This window comes from Egretta garzetta, unplaced genomic scaffold, assembly GCF_000687185.1.
Source record: "Egretta garzetta isolate BGI_Z169 unplaced genomic scaffold, ASM68718v1 scaffold744, whole genome shotgun sequence".
NCBI lineage: Eukaryota > Metazoa > Chordata > Aves > Pelecaniformes > Ardeidae > Egretta > Egretta garzetta.
The window spans coordinates 104300-113438 of NW_009259482.1; the positions used below are offsets into that span (position 1 = coordinate 104300).

The 9139-nt window shown below is 46.0% G+C and overlaps 1 long non-coding RNA gene across 1 annotated transcript; it reads left to right on the top strand.

The window, feature by feature from the left end:
* The first annotated feature begins 857 nt into the window (after positions 1-857).
* Positions 858-9133, top strand: LOC118452128. Its single transcript, XR_004841789.1, has 3 exons — positions 858-1275; positions 3237-3409; positions 6135-9133. It is a non-coding gene; the product is annotated as an uncharacterized LOC118452128 (long non-coding RNA).
* Positions 9134-9139: the final 6 nt, after the last annotated feature.

A 9139-nucleotide genomic window follows, 5' to 3' on the forward strand; every position in this document is an offset into this window, starting at 1 on the left:
GTAGGCCAGGGGGCATTTACCAAGACTCTTGTTTTAATGCTTACAGCGCCCACACCTCCCATCCCCACGTCGTCCTCCTGGGGCAGAGCATGAGCCCTGCGGCAGCCTCACATGCTTTGTCGACTCCCTTGAAGGAGGAGCTGGGGTCACAGGGGCGTACACTTGCTATTGCATTTGTTTAAGGCTGCTCTGGTCTCCAGGGAATGGCAGGAGATGGCCGCCTTCTTTCTCAGACAGCTCTCTTGCTTGCAAGGCTTGCAAAACGAGGCAAATGGGACGCTGAAGGCTCCACTGGTTGTACGGGAATTGAAAGTCCCAGACATACCCATGAACTAGATTAAAGCTAAACAAGCAGACTTTATTAGTACCACTGCTGCAGACACAGCGCTTGAATCCACAATTCCCAAGAGCGGAACAGATGCAAAGGAGAATATACTGGGGTTTTTTTGCAGTAAACTGAAGTGAGATCGTTAATGTGCTGAAGTGAGTGGGAACAGAGGACTAGAAGGGAGCTCGTACTTTCCAAAGCCCAATTTCTTGTTATTACCTTAAAAAGAACCAAACAAAAAGCCAAACCCACACCGTATTTAAGCTGATCATACCCCTTCATAAAATTATTCAGGATTTTCTGCCCATTCTTCTCACAGCTTGTCCAGAAACCACGGTCCTCTGAGGACAGTTTCCAGCCCAGATGCACTATCATGCTAGAGGTGATACAATCTTGTCAGCCAGGCCAAGGCACTCCGAAACTTTTAGATAATGTCTGACATGAGTAATTATGTCATTTCCTAACCGGAGGAAAAAAAAAACGTGCTTCACAGGCAGTTTTCCTCAGTTTTGCAGAACAAACACTTAAATCAAGATTCAAGCAAGTTTCAGGCTGGGTCCTGTTCCCAGTCAAGCTGAGGGGTGTAGCTTTGCTGGAGGTTTCGATGAGAGCTGCTGCAGTAATTAAAATTTTTAAGTCACATGCTTAAAAATAATTGCTTTTACCTTGAATAATGCCAGCGTGCTAATTTTTGCGGAAAATGGGTAGTTGTGCATGTGAAGAATTGCACAACTTCAGCGGCAGCCACCGTGCTCGTGGTGAGGGGAAGCCCGGCTAATCCAGCTCATGACTTCTTCGCCAAGAGGGTTAGTGATGTCCCACGGTCTGTAGATGAGCCGTGTGGGAGGAAGAGCGAAAGGCAAAGCCAAGGACCATCACCACGTGTGCTCAGACAAGCTCCAGGGTTGACGTCGTAACTGGAGGGACAGCACAAAGCCTCCCAAAAGGTAACATTTCCTCAATGCTCAGTGAATCTAAAGGGTTAAGATGAAAGAGTAGGGTTTTTTTTTCTGCCTAAATTAGGAAAGCAAAGAAACTTCTGAGATTCCCTGTTTCATGTGTCCTGGAAGACCTGTACCAAATAAAGACTTCATGTCAACAATCGGACAAAAATAAATCGTCTGTCTGAGGTAGAAGGAGCACATTGTAAGAGGGGGGTGAAGGCAGCCCCCTGGAGCCAGCCAGTGATTTTGGAATGAGCGTGTAGAGAGAGGTTGCTGGTGGTGTGAGAGGAGACGGGCCTGAAGCAGGTTATGGTTAGACTGAGTGTGGAGACCTGCTGGGTAGAAATGCAATGATGGATGTTGCAGGGAGATACTGAAGATACGCACTCTCCATACTAGTTTTACTCGTGCTTTGAGGGCTCTGTCTGCACTGAAGTAAAGAAAAAAGTTACATGGCCTTTTTCCTTAGAGCTTTTTTCCTTTCTGTCATTCTTCTCTTTTCATTTTCCCAATCTCTCAAGCCTGGTCTGTCACTTCAAGTGGTCACAAGAAGGAAGTTAACATCTCAAGGGAGAGCTGCACAGCACGTAGGTGATGAGAGAAAGCATAAAGGGAGAGGAAATTTTTTTTAAAAGCTGTGGACATTGGAGTAATATGGAGGACAAAGGAGGCACAACAGTCATTTTAGCACTGCTTATTCTGCTCCTTTTGCTTGGTCCAGTTCAACGCAGGGCTGAAAGTCTGAAGCCAATGCAATGGCAGAAATACTATTTTAAGATCTGTTTGTTTTCAAATGAGCTGTCAAACAGATGATTTGGCAGCCCAGGACTTTGCCTAGCCCCAGGAGGGCATCTCTGGCTTCTACATCCATCAGATTGTAAAGTTACCCAAGAGTAGAAGGGACCAGGGCAGAGGCCCAAAAAGGAAATGCTTCCCCTCCTTTCCCCAGAAGTGTTTCCAAATCCTCATCTGAGAGAAACAGCTTGGCTTTGGCATATGAGAAAGAAATGACCCTGGAAGGGAGGGGCCACCTGTGCCTATTCCAGAAGGATTTTGACTCTTATGCAACGTTTTGTATGGAAAGAAAGGCTTTTCAAAGCACAAACACGTAATTTGCCTTGCGGTGCTACAACAGCCATGTCCGAGAGCAATACAAGGGGCTGATCTGCTTGTGATACAAGGGTGTATTTGAGATATGGGGGGAACAAGCAAAAATATGAGTATTGCCACTCCGGAATATTGTGATGGTTACTGCAGTCAGGGAGTGCTCTCGGCTGTGAATTAGGGCAGAGAATGTATCTCCTGTTGCATTAACATAAAGGCTCTGGTTTTGGAAGCCAGAAGGTATAATTAGGCTTACTCAATCACATGTTTCTACCAGGGAAGTCTGTTTCACCACTGACACAAGGGGGTGAATGCTTGAAAAGCCTGGCCCTGTTTTGCCTGGCACGACATGCCTCCAGGAAACCCGCACCTACAGCTTGATGATCATCGCGAGAAAGATATGCATTTGCAATTATGGGACAGACAGTGCCACCCCCTCAGCTGTTTCTTCCCAACTGATGAACATGTGAAGACTGAAGCATTTAAGCCTTGATTGAATAAAGTGCCTGAACTCAAGCTTGAATTTAGATGATGTGATTTAAGCCATGCACTCATGCCCATTGAGCTTACCTTTCAGAAGCCTTAGTGGTGTGTATACCACACAAAGCCTTTGTATTCAGAGGCTCCACCCTGATCCCATCCTCAGGTAGGCATGCCAGCTTGCTTAAGTAGCTGAGAAGATGTGAAAACCCCCTGTAAAACTAGTTAGCTGGGATCAGGAAGCACCCCATAGCCTGGGGCTCATTCCATGTTGCTTGGCTCACAAATTCTGTACCGTAGTTTAACTCTGCCAAAACAGGATTAGCAGATGCACATGGAGACTATCACAGGTGATAGGAACAAAAACCACATGTTTACAGGTCCTGGCCAGCATCCTCCCATATTGCTGCCTCTGTCACAGCACAGTCATCAAACCGATGGTCATGATCCAACAGACAGGGACTCCAGTGACCCGTCTGCCACGTGAAGGATGAACCCCGCTGCCTCATTGCCCTGATGTCGTCCGAAAAGAGGATTCATGGCCTGGTGTGCAGTAAGTCAGTTGTCACACTCAGGAGAAACATTGCGTATTTATTTCATTTCTGCAGATATGGGTGCTGGGTGGTACCTCCACAAAGCTAGCACACCTTGGTCATCAAACAGCAGCTTTTCATGCACTCAGAGCAACAGTTATTGGTTATTTCGTAACGGTACCTAATCACATCCCTTTCTTATTGGCTCTCACAAGCTTCACATTCATTTAAAGCTACAGTGTCCTTTCTTTCTACTACACGTGCCCTGTAAGGAAGGGTCTAGATTTGGACAAGGGTCGTTTGACCTGGGGGTGTGATTTTTAGTATTATAATGAGGGTAGTTCAGCTGAGGGTACATGGATCTTGGGTTTGCTTGCCAAGTTTTAAATGTTTTCAAAACATCTTGATTAGGTGTCCTCTTCAGGCTTACTTGCCCCAGGATGTCTTCATTCCACAAGTATCAACAATACCTTCCTCTGATTAAAAGTCCCCATTATTATTTACAAAGTACATCTGGTATCAAAACGGTTAAAATTTGCTGAGCTATTCTTTAACACTGACATGGTGCTGCATGTGGCTCTCAGAGTAACAGGCCACTGTCTCCAAAGCTCTCCTGGAGCTCCCCATCACACACCGATCACCACCAGTCTACGGAGGCAGGAGAGGGTGAGTGCCAGGACCTCCCTCATCATCACTGTGCAGGGTAGATCCTTTAGCACCACCTTCTAAAATTCATTCATCTGCACGCTCCCCGGCACCAAGGCAAGCCGCGGCAGTGGCAGGCAGGGGGGGTAGCGCACACCAAGGATGCCACGGTGGCTCCGTGCTGGTGCCAGATGTCTGCACCTTGTCTGCAGGGCCAATGGGGCGCTGCTGGCCCAGAATGGTGGTGACCTGCCGGTGGCTGACTACTTTGGGACCATTTCCTTGCTCCGTGCTTTTGCAGTTCTGCTCCTCTCCTATTAATTCCAGTATATCATTTACAGGGCAGGTAGCGCACACCAAGGATGCCACGGTGGCTCCGTGCTGGTGCCAGATGTCTGCACCTTGTCTGCAGGGCCAATGGGGCGCTGCTGGCCCAGAATGGTGGTGACCTGCCGGTGGCTGACTACTTTGGGACCATTTCCTTGCTCCGTGCTTTTGCAGTTCTGCTCCTCTCCTATTAATTCCAGTATATCATTTACTTGAAAAGGAGGGGGCAGCCTATCACCCCTCTGGCGCCTGTTTCAGGACTCTGTCCCTGGAGTCACCTGGCAGCTCTGAAGGATGGCACTCGATCTCTATGCGGTGTCGAAAGACAGCTCTGGTTTTTGTCTTCAACCACCGCAATGTCTCCAAAACTTTCCAGTGAAAGAAAGAGATGCAGTCCATCTAGTTATTTTACTAACCGCTTTACCTGCTTTTTTCCTTCTGACTAATTCGGTGTCTACACCGAATATTCTAGTCTACCTAGATTATAGGTATATACTATAATCTGGTTACCGATGCTTCGTTCCCCCTTCTCTGTCACCAAAAAAACAACACCAGAAACTAAGCCTTTCTTCACCTGGGAGTGTAGCGAGTTTAATTTTGCCAAGATATGTGTATGTGTATAAATATTATGCATATTATATACTATACAGTCATCTGGAGTATTGGTACATTCAGCCTGACAAGCAGGCGCTGCCTAGGTCTGCGACTGACACCTCGTTACCTCCTTCCGTCAATCTGTACTTGGTGGAGAACTAAGGAAACAGCTTTGCCAAGAATATATCTCAGATCAGAGCCCGATTTCTTTGTACCACAGCAGAACAGTCCGCATGACAACGTAGGTGGAGAAAACTCAATCTGTTATGGGTATTAAGTGTGCCTTGAGTCACGCCTGTAAACTCTGCACCCAAATGAGAATGTATATTCCTACCAGTGGGAACGTGGGTGCATGTAAACCACAACAAGGTATTAAAAGATTAGGCCAGGAACTGGGAAAAAAAAAAACAAAACAGGACAGTGAGGCAGAGAAAAAGGACAGATGATATAGAGCTGCCAACCTTCTAACTTTTTAACCCAAGTGCCTCGTGAGCTGTTAAAGTGCAGTTAAGTGCTTCCTTGCCAGACTATATCCCGTGGTTTTTACTGGGACTGTGTTGACTTGGGGTCTGGTGGTAACCTGAATTTTTCTGTGCTGCCCTGGCTCCCCTCTGCATAGCCAGCTCAGCCCCACTCCATCCCACCGTGGGTGCACCGGCAGACACGAGTGCCTACCCAGGACATGCCCTGAAGCCCTTCCTGCGGCTGGCTCTGCAGCAGCCAGCAGCACCTATTGCACGGCCAAGAGCCACGCAGAAATGCTGGTGTGCTGCTTACAGGGCAGGAAAAATCATGTGTCCTTGAGATCAAAAGATAAAGGGAAAGCATGTCAAGGAAGAAAAAGCATAGTCCTGGGAAATGTGTTCAAAGGAAATCGAGGCAGCAACAGTCCCTAGAGGATCTAAATTCTGAGCAAAATATTTTTTATTAACAAAAGACTGAGACTTCAAGTGAGTCTGAACACATTTTAGTTGCTAGAAGTCCCTGTTAAGGGGAGGGAGAATGCGGTGGTGTCTTTAACCTCTCCACTGCAGAGGAAGAAGGAACCTGACGTTTTGATGCAGGAAGAAGAAGTGGAATTCCTGAAAAATGCAGAACTTCAGTTTCTTTATCTCCAGCTGCAATTCAGTTAGTTGTTGTTCACTCCCTAACTTATTTTGTGTTATCTCAATTCCGCAGAGCAAACGCTGTTACCAAACCAACCTATGAACAGAAGAGGACAAGTCAATGCTGTTTCTGGAAGCAAACTGATGACACAGCCAATATAGATGTTCCTGAGAAGCTTTGGCAAGATGTACTGCCACGTCACTGTGGGAGCTAGAAATCCTGAACCTGGAGTCCTCAGGAGCAGCCTGTGTTCAGGTGCAGAGGCTGAATTGTTACCTGGTTTACTGACACTGATTGCCATGGCTTCCTGATGACTTACCACAGCTGAGCATCTTGTCCCATTTCTGTGGCAGGTATAAAGGAGAACGTTGGAAAAGGTGGAAAAATAAAAACCAGCCAAGATCACTTGTTTTTACTGTAATAGAATCAAACTCTGTTCTTATCGTGTTAGTGAGGTTGAAGTAGTAGGTGAGTTCCTTGTATTTTTAATATTTATATTACTATGCCAGCTAAGCATCTCACAGATTTGAAGTTATCCTCCCAGTGCTCTCATGTTACTCCCATTTTGCAGAGGAGGAATTTTGATGAGGATGAGGAAGTCTGAGACAGAGTAAACACAGGCCTCATGATTTCTACCCTCAGAATCTTTTGTACCCTTGCTATACTCTAAAAATATCCTTTTGCAGAAATTATAATGGCTTTTTTGGTATTTTAGGATTCTTGACCCACTCCAGGTATATACGCTTGATAGAAGAGACAGGCAGTTCAATGTTTTCACTGAGTGACCTTCTGGCTTTATGCAGTAAACCTACCGCATGAGCTTGTTTTGCACTTGTGTTCAAGCTGGATCACCTTGAAAAATACGAATTATCTCTGAGTCTATATTTTGCCTTTGAAAAGAAACTAGTATTAGAAGCAGTTTAAAAATGATAGAAAAACTTTACTCAAAGGAAAATGTTTGGCTACTTGAGATTCCTCGTTTTAAAAATTCAACATTTGGGAAAAATCCTAAAGTAGAAAGAAGTATTTCCTTTCTGAAATAATGCTTTGATGCACTGTGCTCCGGTTCATCTCTGTCAGTCAGGCTCCCAGTAGGACAGCAAGAGAAAAGAGGATTGTGTTGCAGAGTCCTATTCCATGGTGTACTGTGGGAGCTTCAGCCCAATAAAGGAAAAATGAGTCAGGACAAAACTGGGCTACAGTTTCCCTGCAGAACCGCAATGTGATATCCACGATGAAACTTTGATTTGAAAACACTGAATTAATCCATGGACTTTTAGACCACCTTCACAGTTCAGATGGAAATCCATTTATTAAATCCCAGCATCACACAGCAATACACAGCTCCTTCAGTCACGTTACGGCAAAGCTCTTGTCGCTTACTGCTTATTATCTAATTACATCCGTACAAGGTAGTTACACCTGCAAGCATGCCATTAGATGACTTGTAAAGGTGTTGCACTACGGAGCTGCAGATCTATCCTGGCTGAGCCCAGAGAGTGTTCAGAAACGGCTGACAACAATTCCTATGTCATCTACCTTGATTTTTTGAAGTACTGGTGCCTCCATACAGCAGTTATCATCCTTTTAAATAATTTTCCAATAGAAGGGATCCTCAGCACCATAGCCATTTCTCTTGTGTGTAGAAGAGAGCACAGGGAGATAGGTGGACCACCAGACTTCAGCTGAAACACCACGAGTGTTCAGTGAGCCCAACCAAAGAGACTAAGGTTTCATGGTAACAAGCATCAAGGACTATACTTGACCACCTATTCCTGCAGTGCAGAGAGCAGACAAAGAATAATGGCTAACCTCTGCGGTAGGGTGGAAATGCATGTAAATGATGAATATGCCATACAGAATAAAAATAAAGGGAGGGGTAAAAGAAAGAAGACAGGCAGACTAGCACAATCGGCAGTAAAGATTAGGCAGTCTTTCCTACTAGGGCAGGCACTTCACATCGTAACTTAGTCTGACCAGCAACTCTGTTTCAAGAAGGATTTGGACATCTGTTCATTGGAACTTCCAGAAACACCACAGGTTAAAGGACAGAGCACCATGGTACCAGACCCTTCTCTCATTACCTGTACCAGTAATACAAAATGTCTTGATCTATAGAAGGTAACCAGATATAACCACACCATCTTATTTAAACCCAAACAAAGTAAAAGCTGAATTTACTGGCTACTTGGCACTCAAACTTTTTCTTGCAACCTTTTATCATGGAAAGCTCAGACTCATCTCCATCATGCGTCTCATATTTTCTAATCCTGTGACTTCTGCTTTGCACAACTAAAGCTAAAACGGTCTGAACTGCGTATACTAATTAATCATATATGACAATTCATTACTTCCATTCCTATCCTATTCTCTCCCCACTGGTTTCCTGTGTTGTCTTACATACGTAAAATGAAAATGAAGAATGAAAACACTGTTTCCTGTACTGTCTTACACTACGTCGCCGTGGTGGCCCTAACGCTCGGCAGCTGGTGGGGCTGCCAGCAGGCAGGTGTGGTGTGTGTTCTCTTCTGATGCGTGACGATGCTGGGTTTGGTGCGAGCGTTTGTGCTGTCGGTGACTTGGCCCAAGAGGGAAGTAAGACTCAGAATGATTTTAGCAAGGGTAGATCTCCGCTGGGGACAGACCCTGCTGTCCCCAAGGCAAGAGTTGCTACCTGCTACGCATGTTAGGATAAAGGGCACGTCTGCAGACAGCTGAAGAGCCTCAGAAGCCCAGGGACAGAGGAGAACTCCTCACATTCCACATGGCTGAAGACAGGAGCTGCCTCAATACGCAAGGTTTTGTGAAGGACTCGTGGCGATTTCTCATGAAGAGGGAGATGGGGAACAAAATGTTGGTGAGGCTTTGCAGGGGACGGACTGCTAACGACCAAAGGCTCAGACAGGCGAAGCATAACCAAGAGCGGATCAGAGCACAGGAAGGCGTGAGGCTGGTTTGTGAAGAAAGACGACGGCTGCTCTGTACCTCACGAAGGCCCAGGCCTCCCCTCTCTGTGACTTGGCGGGAGGCAGGCAGAGAGCGGGAACACACACCTGAACTGGCCGATTTCCCCTCCG